The sequence below is a fragment of the Plecotus auritus genome, assembly GCF_963455305.1.
Source record: "Plecotus auritus genome assembly, chromosome: 8".
Lineage (NCBI taxonomy): Eukaryota > Metazoa > Chordata > Mammalia > Chiroptera > Vespertilionidae > Plecotus > Plecotus auritus.
In genome coordinates, this window is record NC_137782.1 from 89,077,981 (window position 1) to 89,093,556 (window position 15,576).

Sequence of the window (15,576 nt, forward strand, 5' to 3'; positions counted from 1 at the left end):
TCAACTGGTTCTGTTAGAAACAGAAGGTTTGCTCACCCTTCACCTTGGCGTTACTAAATGGCCACCCCAAGTCTTGCTTTGGTTTATTTCTCACTCTGCATCCCCAGGTTGTCCTTTGGGGCTCAGGGCTGGCTTGGACAATGGAACATCCTGGCCCCTGAGCGTTTAGTGATGCCTGGTGCTGCTACAGACGCAATGACCACTCTAACCTACAGAATACCGCCTGATTATTGCTATCTGCACACTGAGGTCACAGCTGGTCTGTAGCTTGGGAGGAGTCACCCACAGAGAAGACTGGCTAAGACTAGATTCAAACCTGGGGTAGATCTGATTGACACAAGTGGGTGCTCTTCAACAGTCCATCTGGTCAACTCTTACTTCCTTGCCAGTGCGCTGGGCTCAAGATATTGCCTTGAAATGCAGGCAGGGCTGCTGTTTCTCCCTGTCAAGTACCAGCCTTGGCAAGATGCAGTCACCCTAGGTGACCCCCAGGGTGTCATCATTACCTGCCATCCTACCTTCTGGCCCAGCTGCAAAGAAAGGTTCTAGCTGAGCTTTCTGGCCCCTCCACCATCCGACCCAATCTACCCCAATCTGTCCCCTTGTCTTTCAACATCTTCCTCCAACCGTTTTAGCCACCCTGTCAACAACAATATTCATAGCTGGCATGCTGTGAGTCCTCACTCTTCCCTTCCTTCAGACAACCACATTATTACTTGCCTGCCTATTACATGCCAAGCCCTATTGTTAGCACTGGGATGCAACAATGAACAAGAGCAGACCTGGTACCCGTCCGCATGGAACCTGTGGTCTAGTGGAGGGGGACGGACATCAATCACAGACTTACTCCAGATATGTAGACAGCCACCATTCCACTCTGGGGTAATTGGTATGAAGAGGAGGTTCAGGGTGCTGGTGAGAGAGTTGGTTAGTCCGAGGGGGCTCCTCTGAGGAAGGGACCTTTGAGCTGAAACCTGTAGGATGAGGTAATGGGTCAAATGGGCAGGAAGACCATTCCAGGCAGAGGGAACAGCGTATGCTTATAGGGAGTTGGATGAGTAAAAGGAACTGAAGTCCTTGATGCTGAGCAAGGAGTTGGGACCAGCTATGAGGCTGCAGAGAAAGATGAGGCCATCTTGGAAAAGGCCTGACATCCCGCCTGCGAGTGTTGATGGGGAGCAAGGGAGCTGCAGATGGGGGAGTTTCTGGTATGGTCTGGAGATTTGGTGGTGGAGAGCGCGATGGAGGAGCAGGGGAGTGAGGGGTGTCTGCTGTCCAGCACAACTGACTAGAGCAGCCGTGGGCAAACAACGGCCCGCGGGCTGGATCTGGCCCATTCGGCTGTTCTATCTGGCCCGCGGAGCCAAAAGAGCGGAGGGTTCTCTGGCTCTCCCCTCCGCTCCTTCACCAGCAGCAGTGTTAACATGGCAACGTCGGGAAACACGGCCGCAGCTCCTTCTTCTGAGTGGGCGGATTTATACCCGCCATTCAGTAGAAGGAACAACCTCTCAATCTTCCAGAGGCTCCTTGTAATGCCCCCGGACGCGTCCCCCGACATCACCCTGGGAATGCGTAGACACGTTATCGTGGTGATGTAGGGAGACACGCCCCTGGAGAGCACAGTATCAGAGCCTTTCTGAGGTAAGATTAAGAGCTCTACTCAAACACAATTTTTTCCTGTTCCCACATTCTGTACATCACAATGACTTGTTAATAAAACAACAAAGACTTTCAGCTTTTAGGGCTTGTATCCACTGCAGTTTTTTCCCACTGCGGACGCACGCAGCAGGGAAAAAGACACACAGAGGACATGTCACACTAGCCATGCTGCGGCTGCATTTTTTTGCTGATACGGATGCGGTATCAGTAACGCTACCGTGGCTACTAACCGCATTTACTGTTTACACATTTTGTTCTTTTCTATTTGTTTTAGTTTTAAATTATTTTATTATATTTAAGTTTAATTTGAAGGGCTTTTGTACCTTTCCTTTGTTAGGCAATTTTATTTTGCCTTTGCCATCTTCAATATAAGGTATGTTATTGTGCTATGATTCCTCCATTTTTTGAAGTTTCAAATTATAATAATTAGTGTTTACATTCTTCTTGTTAAAATCTTTGAAATGAATAAAACTATTGAAATAAAAAAAAAAAGGCCGTACCCTTTTATGTAATGATATTTACTTTGAATTTATATTAGTTCACACAAACACTCCATCCATGCTTTTGTTCCGGCCCTCCGGTCCAGTTTAAGAACCCATTGTGGCCCTCGAGTCAAAAAGTTTGCCCACCCTGGACTAGAGCAACTGCTGATCCTGCTGTGACCTTCAGTGACCTTTTTGGATTTAGACCATCCACCCCTCCCTTGCATAGGTGAGAAATGACATAGAAGTCTGTACGTGAAAGAAAAGACTTTCTGGTCTGTTTTTCTCTCTGTTGCTTGAACGCCCAATGGAAAACTTTTTGGCCAGCGAAGTGAATTATGTAAAGAAAGTAGAATCTCCTCTCTTCTCCTGTCTCCATGTCTGTCCCATTCTCCAAGAGCACCATCGCTGAGCGCCAGAGGATAATGAGCTGAACAGAAACAATTCTCATGTCACTTGAGGCTTAATTTCATCAGCAAGTAAAACTGCTTCTAATACCACCACAGGTCCCTCTCATTTAATCAACGTGGCAATGTCTCAGAGGCTCCCCAGGTTGGAATAACTAAAGCTATGGTTTCCTTCATAAAGGGTTATAGTATCAACAGGTGCACACCACATATTTGGCCCTATGCCTATCTCTTTCCAGATGACCTGGCCTGGAAAACAGTGAGTTGTGAAACAAGAAGTAGGTATGATCTCATTTATGTAAAAAACAAAACAAAACAAAAACACACCCTCACACAGCTGCGTTGGTATCATCTAGGAGCTTGTAAGAAATGGGGGAATCTCAGATCTACCCCAGACACACTGAATTGGGACTTGCATTTAACAAAGTCCGCAGGGGCGGCTCTGGTACAGGAAAGTCTGACAAACACTACTGTAAAAGTTTACATTTACACACACACACATAAACACCTCTGAGTGTATTCTATCTATCTACATATCTATGTATCTATCTACACCTACACAGAAATAGGTTAAAGAAGGAGAAGGAGGAGGAGGAGGAGGAGGAGGAGGAGGAGGAGGAGGAGGAGGAGGAGGAGAAGAAAAAGAAGAAGAAGAAGAAGAAGAAGAAGAAGAAGAAGAAGAAGAAGGAGAAGAAAAGAAAGAAAGAAAGAAAGAAAGAAAGAAAGAAAGAAAGAAAGAAGTACAGTTAGCCCTTCTTATCCTTAGACAGAAAATACTTTTAAAAAATCAACTTGTTGCCCTGCCCAGAGTAGCTCAGTTGCTTGAAGCATCGTCCCATAGTCCTGGGTTTGATTCCAGTCAAGGGCACATACCAAGGTTGCAGGTCTGACCCCCAGACTCCCTGTCTCTCTGTCTCTCTCTCCCTTACTCCCTCTTTAAAATTATTATTACCTATTCAAAACATTGCCGAACCAAGAACAAAACAAATCAAATCAATATTTTATTGATTTTTTACAGAGGAAGGGAGAGGGATAGAGAGTTAGAAACATCGATGAGAGAGAAACATCGATCAGCTGCCTCCTGCACACTCCCTACTGGGTATGTGCCCGCAACCAAGGTACATGCCCTTGACCGGAATCGAACCTGGGACCCTTGAGTCTGCAGGCCCACGCTCTATCCACAGAGCCAAACCGGTTAGGGCTAAAATTATTTTTTTTTTAAAGCATTAACAATAAGATCACTTTGTTGCTGCCGTATACTATGTAGTTAGGCCTATGACAGTTATGTCTGTACTGAACATGTACAGACTTCCTTTGGTTGTCTTAATTCCCTAAACATTACGGTATAAAAACTATTTACATAGCATTACATTGTATTATGTATTACAAGTAATCTAGAGATGATTTAATGTATACAGTAGAATGTGTATAGGTTATATGCAAATACTATGCGGCTTTAATGAAGGAACTTGAGCCTGTATAGATTTTGGTATCTGTAGGCGGTCCTGGAACCAGCCCCCCACAGGTAGGAAGAGACGGCTATGTATGAATGGAAACATAAACGCTCAGAAAGGTCTGGAATCATACGCGTTAATTGCTCACTGTTACTTTTGAGGAGGACGTGGTGTTGAGGTCTCGGGGGTAGGGCATTTAGGGGGCACTTTCACACGTTACCCTCTATCTTTCTGGATTATTTATTTATTAGTTTAATCAACAGGGGGAACCTGTTAATGTATTACTTGGATATCTTAAATTTAAATATGGAGGCTGTGAAACTGAAGGCATGAAAAGCTAGCCTTGTAAATAACAGGGGCACCTCGGGTCCTTCCTCTCCACAAATGGGCTAATAAACCCTTTGATCTACCAATTCCACTCGGAGAGATGCACCCTTCAGAATTACTCACACATGTGTGAAATGACGTCCGACTAAGATTAGTCAAGGGCGCGCTGTTTGTAATAGCAGAAGATCAAAGAGAGCCCACAGGCCCATCAGTTGGGACCGGTTAAATAGATTAAGGTACATTTACAGTGGAACACTATGTAGCCATAGAAAAGATTGATGAGCTCTGTAGTATTGAGACGGAACAATGGCCAAAATCAAGGGGCCATGCAAGGAAGGCGAGCCAAACAACCTATACGGCATGTTCACATTGTGTAGAGAGGGAGGGAATTGGAGGATGTGTTTATGTTGGCTTCTACGCTCACAGCCCATCTCTGAGTATTAGACAGAATGAGCTGGTGCTCACTAGGAGCAGGAAAACGGGCTGCAGGACAGTCCTTAAGGGACTTTTCATTGTTTGTTAGACTTTGTGATTTCAAACCACTTGGCAGCATTACCTATTCAAAACTTTGCTGAACCAAGAACAAAACAAAACAAACAGCAGCCTCTAGGGTTCTCTTTATTCCTCTGAGAATCCTCACTCATGAGAACTACATCTGGGGAACTCATTGTGAGCCTAATAACCCAGGGGCCGGCCTGGTTTCCCATGAAAAGAAGGCTGCCTTTCATGGAAGGACAGGGGCATTCTCCATCATAGGGGGACACCACACATCCCCCCATGCTCCCTTTATTGCCCTTTCGTCCTTTGCTGTCTCATTTTATGTGGCTCAGCCTTTTTTTCCCTAGAGGTCCCACCAGTTTTCTTTACAGAGAATATCCAAAATAAAACACTTCTGTAATTTTGGCCCTGGCCAGGTAGCTCAGTGGGTTAGAGCGTCGTCCTGATACTCCAAGTTTTCGGGTTCGATCCCCAAGCAGGGCACATGCAAGACTCAACCAATGAATGCATAAATAAGTGGAACCACAGAGCAATGCTTCTCTCTCCAAAATCAACACATTTTAAAATTTTTCTGTAATTTTGCTTTTAACCCATCTACTGTCACATTTAAAACATTTTTTATTTTAAGATGGAAATAATGAATAGGAAAATCCTTCCTACTCCCTCCCCCCTCCCCCAACTACTGAACAGGAAGAGCAGACAAGGAAAATAGGTCAAAATCAGAACATTTCATGTGTCTTCAGGGCTGTAGGCCAGTCCCAACACCTGGGAAACAGAATTTTTGAAAAGGTGCCGTGTACTTGTAAAAACCTAAATTGTTTACATAGTCTAGAAGCCAGAAATACCTTGTTTCCTAGCAATTGCCTTTATCTCCCTCATGCTTTCCTGAGATCTGAATTATGCTTGAGAAAAAGAAGAAAGGAAAACAAGAGAGAAAATAATACTTGCTTCCGTAAATATAACCAACTGAGGAAGACTTCCCAGAAGGGGCGTCATTCCCCAGTCCCAGTTTATAGAGGGAATCGCCAAACAAAGCCCTTTTGTGAAGGGATCAGTCCTGAGTCTACCATAACTTAGCATACAATGGGCCAGCTTAATAAAGGAGGTTTCCAAGGGCCCTGATGGCTATCCAGGAGCACCGAGGAGGGGGAGAAGGGAGGAGAAGGGGGAGAGGGAGAAAGGGAGAGAGAGGGAGGGGGAGAGAGAAGAGGGAAACATCTGGAATATTCCAAACTATCTTCTCAGTTAGCATTCATGAATGCATGAAAGGCTTATCAGCCTGAGTCCCATCCATTTTTCAAATAAGAAGCTTCTGTCATTTTCTTGTGTATCTGTTATTGGTCAAGAGTCCAATGAATGTTTCAATTAATGTTTCAGTGAATGTCTCACTGTTATGTTAAATGATCAGGTATAATAAACAGCCCTTTAAATTTTGCTATATGTGTTACTATATATATTATTATGATACTACATATATTAACTATGCTATACTATATATATTAACTATATTAATATAAATATATTACTATATATAAAATATTTTTTACTATATAATATTATATACTATATTATATGGGAACATATTTTATATATAATGTATACATGCAATTTTTGAAACTTTGAAAATTAAATGTGCGATTACTGATTTGTTAAGAATAGAATATTTTGCTCTTGGGATTGAAAAAGTCCTAAAAACTAAGTTAGGTCAGTGGCAGGTGACAACATGATACATTTTGTAGCCATTTATGAATTCCATATTTTTCTTTGGATCGAGCAGAGCTCATAGGCCCTTGAGTCTAGTGCCCCAGAAGCCTATAAAAATATCCTTGAAGGTTTAGGCAAAGCTACTCTCAGCTTTCTTTGACCCCGCCTGCTATCCAATTCCATTTGCTAGTTATCTTAAATCACATTTCTGATTTCCCTTGTAGCCCGAGGAGGTAAGGGTGAGGCTCAGAGGGGTTGGGGCTTGTGTCCAGGTGTGGCAATTAATCTTCAAATATTTCTTAATCTTCCACTCTATGCAAACACACTGTATGCAAATACTCTATGTGATAAAAAGCAATATACAACAAAATCCCTTTAGGGCATTGCAAATGAATATTGTAGATTAGGTTCACAAGCTGTATAAGAGAAGATTCTTGAACCCTAGGCATTATAAAAAAAATGCAAATATAAATAACTATGAGATATCCTTTTTTCCCCATTGATCAGATTAGCAGATATCGAAGTTTGATAACACTGTCTTTGCAAGGTGTGGGGCAGCAGAACCTCGCCTACCTGGCCTGGCCTCTTGGGTGGGAGTGAAAATTGGTTCTACCTTCTTGGGGGATATTTGGCAACATTTACTAAAGTAAAAGATGTACATGTCCTTTGGCCTAACAATTTTTCTGCTGGAAATTCACAGAAAGACCCGACTGAACACAGGACAAATGATGTATGTTCAAGGAAATACATCGCAGCCTCCTATGTAAAAGCTAAATAATGGAAACAACCAAAATGTCCATTAGAGGAAGCTGTCAAAATAAGTGATGGCCATCCAGAATACGCATTGTATTGCTGCAGCTGGAGGCAGCTGTGTTTATACTGATATGGAATATTGTGCGTGTGGTAGAGTGAAATGAAAAAGCAAGCTGCCAAACCGTGATCTGGATGCTACCCATTCAGCTGAGTGGAAAAAGAATACTAGGCTGAATTGTGCGAAAGTACCAATCAATATTAGTCCATTTTTGACATGTAGACATAACAATTTTATAATAATTCAATATTATATATATACTAGAGGCCCGGTGCACGAAATTCTTGCATGGGGGTGGGGGTGTCCCTCAGCCCAGCCTGCACCCTCTCCAATCTGGGATCCCTCTCACAATCCAGGACTGCTGGCTCCCAACTGCTCGCCTGCCTGCCTTCCTGATTGCCCCTAACCACTTCTGCCTGCCAGCCTGATCACCCCCTAACCACTTCCCTGCCAGCCTGTTTGCCCCCAACTTCCCTCCTCTGCTGGCCTGGTCACCCCTAACTGCCCTCCCCTGCAGGCTTGATCGCCCCCAACTGCCCTCCCTTGCAGGTCTGGTCCCTTCCAGCTGCCTTCCCCTGCTGGCCATCTTGTGGTGGCTATCTTGTGTCCACATGAGGGCAGGATCTTTGACTACATGGGGGCAGCCATCTTGTGTGTTGGAGTGATGGCCAATCTGCATATTACTCTTTTATTAGATAGCATAGAGGCCTGGTGCATGGGTGGGGGCCAGCTGGTTTGCCCTGAAGGGTGTCCCAGATCAGGGTGGGGGTTCCCTTGGGGCGTGGGGCAGCCTGGGCGAGGGGCCTGTGGTGGTTTGCAGGCTGGCCATGCCCCCTGGCAACCCAAGCAGAGGCCCTGGTATCTGGGATTTATTTATCTTCTACAATTGAAACTTTGTAGCCTGGAGCGGAGCCAAGACTTCTGCTCCCTCCATGGCGGCAGCCATTTCTGTTGTGATTTATTTATCTTCTATAATTGAAACTTTGTAGCCTTAAGTGGAGGCCTGGGCCAGCCAGGGTGTGCAGAAAGCTTGGCTTCCTCCATTGCCAGGGAAACCCAAGCCTCCCTCCTGCTCACTCCGTGGCCGCAGCCATCTTGGTTGGGGTTAATTTGCATACTCTCTCCTGATTGGCTAGTGGGCATGGCTAGCGGGCGTGGTTTGTGGGTATAGTGGAGTGATGGTTAATTTGCATATCACTCTTTTATTAGATAGTATGTATATACACATACACACATTTACTTAAACTTTTTTTGGGGTAGGAGGTACAAATTACTTTATTTGAAGGAGTGGTATAAATGAAGGACATGAGTAGATGATTTGGTACAAGTCATCCTATATAATAAAAGCCTGATATGCAAATTGACCGAACGGCGGAATGACTGGTGGAACGACTGGCCACTATGATGCGCACTGACCACCAGGGGGCAGATGCTCAATGCAGGAGCTGCCCCCAGCCCACAGGCCCCAGGCCAGCCAAGGCAGGTGCCAGTGGGGACCCCCCCCCAATCGCCCCGCAGAGGGAGGCAACCAGTGGTGACAGCAGGGCGTGGGGCCAGTGAGCAGGCAGCATCAGGCCGGCCAAGGCAAGTGTCAGTGGGGGACCCCCGATTGCCCCACTGGTTGCCCCACAGATTGGCCCTGATCGCTGGTCAGGCCTAGGGACCCTACCCATGTACAAATCTCATGCACCGGGCCTCTAGTAGAAAAGATAAAAGTAACTGCAACATGCACGTACTACTCTGGTGATCAGGATGTCACCCACGTGGATACAGGAAGCCAGCCTGAGGCTTAGCTCTCCTCACTGTCTCCCAAGGTGTGCTTGCCATGCCGGATTCAGGTGCCCCCAACCTGTGCCTATTGGTTACGTGATCACCCGATTCTCTGATGGATTTCACCTGCTCATTCAGGTAGTGAGTCTCAGTGAAGTCACACAAATGAGGGTCATTTTTGTCAGTGGCCAGTGTATGCAAGTCCAGTAACGACTGATTCACACTTTTTCCCAAGTGTAACGCACACTCCACGGCATTCAGCCCATTCTCCCAACTCTCAGATCTGGTTTCTTGCCACCCTGAAGGAAGATTCGGCCACCTCGGTGGTCCTGCAGCTTCATCGGTTTCTCAGCATGTTCCCTCTCCTCGTGAGGTTGGTGAAGAAAATATTTGGCAAAGTTCTTCAAAGCCACATCGTCAAGGTCAAAGTACTAAGACATGGACAGGTAGACGTAGGAAGTGTAGAGCTCCGGGTTGGTCTGGCAGCTGATGGTGGCCTCCAGTCCTGGTAGCAGTTCCCACACACCTGGGAGGTGGACAGGGTCATCACGGTCATCACCGTCATCTTGATGGGTGGCGGAGGAGAGGCCTGGCTTCAGAGGAGAGGCGGCTGTGGGTGCTAGAGCCATGGTGGGGGCCTTGGGCACTGTGAAGAGATGGCTCCCAGGGCACTGTGAAGAGATGGCAGAGGCTGGATCTCAGCTGCTGGCTGGGATGGGGGTTGAGTGCCCAGTTCCGTCCAAACACTGTAGAAGCAGGAATCCCCTGGGACTTTGGTGAGGACTCTAAACTTTTAACTTTGAGAGACCTGTAGATTCACATGCAGTTGCAAGAAATAGTGCAGCCTTGGCCCGTGTTTTCAGTGGTTAGACCGAAGTGTCAAGGCACATGCCTGGGTTGTAGGTTCAACCAATCCCAGCCCACTCCCACGCCCCCTCCCCCACACTCCATGGAGGCAACCAATCAATGTCTCTTTCACATTGGTGTTTTTCTCTCTCTCTCTCCCCCCCTCTATCTCTCTCTCCCCTCCCTCCCTCCCACTCTCTTTAGAAATCAATAGAAAAAAATATCCTTGGGTGAGGATTAACAAACAAACAGAAAAAGAAATAATACAGAGAGAGCCCACATACTCCTTACCTAGTTCCCATAATGGTAGCAGGTCACAAAGGTTTAGTACAATGTCACAGCCAGGATGCCGACACTGATACAGCCAAGACACAGGCCATTTCCATCACCACCAGGGTCCCTCCTGTTGCCCTTTCAGAGCCAAATCCCTTTCCCACCCCTCACTCTGTCCCTGACCCCTGGCAACCAACCAACTGTTCTCCATTTCTAGACTTTGGTCATCTCAAGGCCGGTACATTAATGGAATCATGTGGTACGTAACATTTTGGGATTGGCTTGTTTTCATGCGTATCATTCTCCAGAGGTCCATCCAGGTTGTTGAGTGTATCAACAGCTTGTTCCTCTTGGTTGCTGAGTCCCACCCCAAATGTGCATGTGCCCAGTTTAACCAGCCACCTGTTGAGGAGCATCTGTGTGGTTTCCAGTTCGAGCCCATAGTGAATAGAGCTGCTGTCAAGTTTCATGCATTTTAAAAAATGTATTGATTTTTAGAAAGAGAGAGGAAAATAGAGAAACATTGTTGTTTTTAAAATATATTTTTATTGATTTCAGAGAGGGAGAGAGAGAAACATCAATGATGAGAGAGAATCATTGATCGGCTGCCTCCTGCACCCCCCTACTAGGAGTCAAGCCCGAAACCCAGGCATATGCCTTTGACCGGAATAGAACCCAGGACCCTTCAGTCCGCAGGCTGACGCTCTATCCACTGAGCCAACCAGCTAGGGCAACATTGGTTTGTTGTTCCACTTATTTATGCATTCATTGGCTGACTCTATTTTTTAAAAGGAAGGTAATTTTACATATATATATATACATATATACATATGTATATAAATTTTTATTGATTTTAGAGAGAGGAAAGGAGGGAGAGAGAGAGAGAGAGAGGAAGAGAAACATAGATGAGAGAGAAGCATTGATTGGCTACCTGGTACTGGGGATCTAGCCCACAATCCAGGCATGTTCCCTGACCAGGAATTGAACCAGTGACCTCTTGGTGCATGGGTTGAAGCTCAACCACTGAGCCACACTGGCCGGGTGATTGGTTGACTCTCGTATGTGCCCTGATTAGGGATCGAACCTGCAACTTTGGTGTATTGGGAAGATACTCCTATCAACTGAACTTCTTGGCCACGGCTCATGCACACAATGTGCATTTCATTTCTCCAGGATAAATGACCAGGAATGCAATTGCTGGGTTATATGGTAGATTCATGTATAGCTTTTTAAGTAACTGCCAAACTTTCTCAGCTGGCATGGCTCCGTAGTTGAGCGTCAACCTATGAACCAGAAAGTCATGGGTTCGATTCCCATTCAAGGCACATGCCCAGGTTGCGGGCTCAGTCCCCAGTGTGGGGTGTGCGGGAGGCATCTGATTAATAATTCTCTATTATCATTGATGTTCCTATCTCTCTCTCCCTCTCCCTTCATCTCTGAAATCAATAAAAATATATTTAAAAAATTAAAAATCTGCCCTAGCTGGTTTGGCTCAGTGGATAGAGTGTCAGCCTGCAGACTGAAGGGTCCCAGGTTTGATTCTAGTCAAGGGCATGTACCTTGGTTGTGGGCACATACGCAGTAGGGAGTGTGCAGGAGGCAGCTGATCAATGTTTCTCTCTCGTCGATGTTTCTGACTCTCTATCCCTCTCCCTTCCACTCTGTAAAATATCAGTAAAATATATTTTAAAAAATTAAAAATCTTACCTAATAATAGAGAAACATGTAAATTGACGGTACCTCCGCTATGCCCACAGCCAATCAGAGTGAGTATGCAAATTAACCCAACAAAGATGGTGGTTAATTTGCATACATACCTGGGTCCCAGGAACCTCCTTGGCATCCAGGTCACTCCCAGCTGGCCATTGGAGGGGCGGGGTTCCCCCTTCCCAAGCCTAAAGCCTGGGGCGGAGGCTTTAGTCTTGGGCAGGGGCCGAGCCTTGGATCAGAGGGAAGGGGAAAAAATCAATGGAAACATATCCTCAGGTGAGGATAAAAAGAAAAATAAAGAAAGAAATGTCATATCCTATGCAAGACACATCTTGAAAATGCCTAAAGAAAGTTGTCATTTTTTCATGGTGAAGGGACTGGAGTCCGTGTTGATGAAAATACCTTGGCAGCTACAGCAGCGGGGTGATAGGGCTGGCGCCTTCCCCTGATCAGCCCGGTCGCCTCCCGCAAAGGGAGGCCAGACTGCTGCTTAGGTCCTCTCCCAACGGGGAGCGGGCCTAAGCCATCAGTAGGACATCCCCTGAGGGCTCCCAGTATGTGAGAGGGGGCAGGCTGGACTGAGGGACCCCTCCCCAGTGCACAAATTTCATGCACCAGGCCCCTAGTACATCAATAAAAAGGAAATAAAAGAAACTGCCAAACTTGTTTTCCTGAGTGGCTGTAACATTTGACATTCCTACCAACATTGTACGGCAAACTAGCTTTCCCATATCCTCACTGGCATTTGGTGGTGTCACTATCTTATTTATTTATTCTTGGTTCTTCTGATGGGTGTGTGCTAGGTCATTGTGATGCTATTTTGCATCCCTGATAGTAATGATGTTGTATACCTTTTCATGAGCGTATCTGTGTACCCTCTTTGGTGAAACCTGTGTCTTTTGCCCATTTTCTAATTGGGATGTTCACTTTCCTGTTGAGTTTTAAGAGTTCTTTATATATCCACCCCCCAAGGACCCTTCATGTTGAATACTACTCCTTGGTTGGGTATGCAATTTGCAATATTTCCTAGAGGATGTCCTTTCACCCCCTTGATAGGGTCTTTCACGGCCCAAACGCCGTTAGCTTTAGTGATGTAACTGATCACCTTTTCCTTCTTTGGGCTGTGCCTTTGCTGTCAAGGCTGAGAACTCGATGCCGAGCCCTAGACCCCGGGGATTTTCCTACCTTTGTTTCTAGAAGTTTGATCACTTATATTACTTCCCAACATGCTCTCCAGAGCATCCAAAGACAGTGGCAGAGTCGGCAACAGGAGATACTGAGGGGACCAGGTTGGGCCAAGTCTGGTCACTGGTGAAGGTAGAAATCATGTCCATTTACATCATAGGGGTGAGGCAGCACATGCGAGGTGGAGAACAAATGATTCCTGAAGGTGTCCACACCTCAGTTCTTCTTCCTCTTTGACCTTGTACAGCCAGTGACTTCCCTTCAGGAAAATAATTCAGACTTCCTCTCCAAGTCCCTTCAATGCATCATCTCAATAACAGTGGTAGGAACTGAATAATAATTATAATTATTATTAATAATGTAATTGTGCTATATAATAGAAGGCTAATATGCAAATCAACCGAACGGTGGAACAACTGGTTGCTATGATGTGCACTAACCACCAGGAGCAGACGCTCAACACAGAAGCTGTCCCCTAGTGGTCAGTGCATTCCCACAGGGGGAGCGCAGCTCAGCCAGAAGCCCAGCTCACAGCTGACGAGTACAGCTGCAGTGGCAGGAGCCTCTCCCACCTCCATGGCAGCACTAAGGATGTTCAACTGCTGGCTTAGGCCCGCTCCTCACGGGGGAACGGGCCTAAGCCGTCAGTCAGACATCTCCCGAGGGCTCCTGGATTGCAAGAGAGTGCAGGCTGGGCTGAGGGACCCCCCAAGTGCACGAATTTCATGCACTAGGCTGCTAGTTGGTAATAAATAATTACTGACCTTTGTCCAATATGTCCCAGTTATTGCACCTAGCACTTTACATTCATTCTCACCGGGGCTCAAACAAATCCTATAAGACTATGCTGTTAGTAGTCCAGCCGGTGTGGCTCAGTGGTTGAGTATGGACCTATGAACCAGGAGGTCATGGTTTGATTCCCAGTCAGGGAACATGCCCAGGTTGTGGGCTCAATCCCCAGAGGGGGCATGCAAGAGGCAGCCAATCAATGATTCTCATCATTTATATTTCTATCTCTCCCTCTCCATTCCTCTCTAAAATCAATAAAAATATATTTTAAAAAAGAATATGCTGTTAGTATGTTCACCTTTTATAACTTAAAAAAAAAAAAGATTTGGGGGAGAAACCAAGATGGCGGCATAGGTAAGCACCTAAACTGCTGCCTAGCACAACAATTTCAAAACTACAACTAAAAGACAGAACGGACACCATCCAGAACCACGGGAAAGCTGGCTGAGTGGAAATTCTACAACTAGAAGGAAAGAGAAAAGCTCACAGAGAATTGGAGGTACGGCAAAGGGTCTTTGTGCGCACAGAGAGGAAGGGCGGCTGAGAGCCTGGCTGACTTTCTCTGGCGGAAGGGGGAAGGAAGCCCCCGACCGCACTGAACCCCAGTTCTGACTGCACTGAACCCCAGTTCCGGGAGAGCCCCTGGGGACCCACGCTCTTACGGGGGGAGTCTGGACTCTCGGGCAGAGACTCGGGAGCCAGGGAAGGCGGAGGACTGAAAGCGCGCGCGTGCCAGTGCGCACAAAGGCTGCGGAGGTTGCCACAGGCTTTCCCTAGTGGAAGGGAGTCGGAGGTTCCTGACTGCACTGGGCCCCAGTTCTGACTGCACTGAACCCCGGTTCCAGGCAAGCCCCTGGGGACCCACGCTCTTGTGGGGGGAGTCTGGACTCTCGGGCGGAGACTCGGGAGCCGGGGAAGGCAGAGGACTGAAAGCGAGCGCGTGTCAGTGCGCACAAAGGCTGCGGAGGTTGCCACAGGCTTTCCCTAGTGGAAGGGAGTCAGAGGTTCCTGACTGCACTGGGCCCCAGTTCTGACTGCACTGAACCCGGGTTCCAGGCGAGCCCCTGGGGACCCACACTCTTGTGGGGGGAGTCTGGACTCTCGGGCGGAGACTCAGGAGCCAGGGAAGATGGAGGTCTGAAGGCGTGCACGTGCGCGCAAGGGCAAGGCTGACAGGAAGCCAAGACTGAGACTCCACCCCACCCAAGCTGAGCACAGAGGCTATTGCAATTTGGCAAGTCTAATCCTATAAGGCTGTCTCCAGCACCGAACTTCTGCCAGCATAGACACAGCTGATCCTTACAGCCAACTGGCCTGGAGGTCAATTCTTCCCAGTGATACCAACAACAATCAAGACTTAATTACAACAAGGCTGTACACACAGTCCACAAAGGGGTGCACCAAGAGTGTCCACCTCAGGTTAACTGGGGAGGCAGACCCACTGGACCATATTGGAAACCTAGCACACAAATCTACCTTACCAACTCAGGGAAGCAGTGAAAATGCGGCATCAAAGAATCAGATCACAAACGAAAGAAATGGAGGAAAACAAACGACTGGATATAGAATTCAAAACCACGGTTATAAGGCTTTTTAAGAATATCCTAGAAAAGGCTGATAAATATAACGAGACCCTCGAAGATATGAAAAAGGACCAACTA

At 46.6% G+C, this 15,576-nt stretch overlaps 1 pseudogene across 1 annotated transcript; it reads right to left on the reverse strand.

Annotated features, from left to right (window-relative positions):
- Positions 1 to 9,131: 9,131 nt before the first annotated feature.
- Positions 9,132 to 9,659, reverse strand: LOC308256062 (ferritin heavy chain-like; annotated as a pseudogene). The gene has a single exon. The product of its transcript is annotated as a ferritin heavy chain-like (transcript).
- Positions 9,660 to 15,576: the final 5,917 nt, after the last annotated feature.